Here is a 1,118-nt window from a genome sequence, read left to right as displayed (position 1 = left end):
CTAAAGTCCAATCTCTATTGGTAACAGTAGACGCCGTGCTGATTTCATTTCAAGGTCATTAACTTTGCTCCTGGTAGTTCCAGTGTCTGTGGTGCTATCGGTAACACGCGTGGAATACAGATTAATGTCCTAGGAGAGATGTACCAACTTGTAAAATGCCCTCAGAAAGGTCATCAAATGAGGTGCAGAAGGGACTTTTGGGATGGTCATACTCCTCGGCAGTGAACTTAGAAACACTCGGGGAGCATTTCAGAAAGCACTAAACGTATATTTGGACGCAGTCACAGAGGTCGTGCTATCGTCATACGATCGCTAACTTTGAGCATTTTGGAAGACAAAAATTTAAGTCTCCTACAACGTTCGACAGTCTTGGTACACAAAATGCTGTTTTGGGTCCATTTCGGTGCACCAGTGGTTGGTTCTGACCAGCTTGCTTGAAAATTCAATGGCATCAAAATCGTACGGCGATCGCATGCCCTATGTGACCGCGCCCTTATACCCCCGTGGATAACGTGACAGGTGTATAAGGGAAATTGCAAAGAAAAAGCTACCCAGATATTTCTATTTTTCATTTAACGTTATACAGACATTCTGTTGGTTGCGGATGCAAGCATAGATGAAAGACACAGCTTAACTGCAAGACCTCTCTGACAGGAAAGTGGAAAACATCTATGAAATAAAAGTTTCAACAGAATCAACAGGATATTACATACAAATGTAAAATATGGATACATTATTCACCTGAATTTGTCATTTTCATACGCATATTTTGCTTTCTGTGTGGTCGTAAAAAATAAATGTATAGTCAGGTAATAGTGCTTGGTTGATTTCATTTATAATTTGACAGATGTAGGTTTGGTACTGCTGGGTTCTGTGGCTAGGTGTCTGAGAACAAAACCGACATGACGACGCCTTTAGATCTCTGTGATCATTGTCCGACAGCAGGGTAACGACGAGAGGGGGGCCAAACTGGAGCGGAACTGGTCCCTGACTGAAGACATCCTCCAGGGCTTCAGGGATCTCTTGGGCACCGGAGACATTTTCCCAGAGCTCGACGAACCGGAGAGCATCCAGGCAACACAACAGCAGTCACACGAGGAATTAGGTACGTTATACAG

Source organism: Branchiostoma floridae, chromosome 5 (assembly GCF_000003815.2).
Source record: "Branchiostoma floridae strain S238N-H82 chromosome 5, Bfl_VNyyK, whole genome shotgun sequence".
NCBI lineage: Eukaryota > Metazoa > Chordata > Leptocardii > Amphioxiformes > Branchiostomatidae > Branchiostoma > Branchiostoma floridae.
This window is presented reverse-complemented; position numbering follows the sequence as displayed.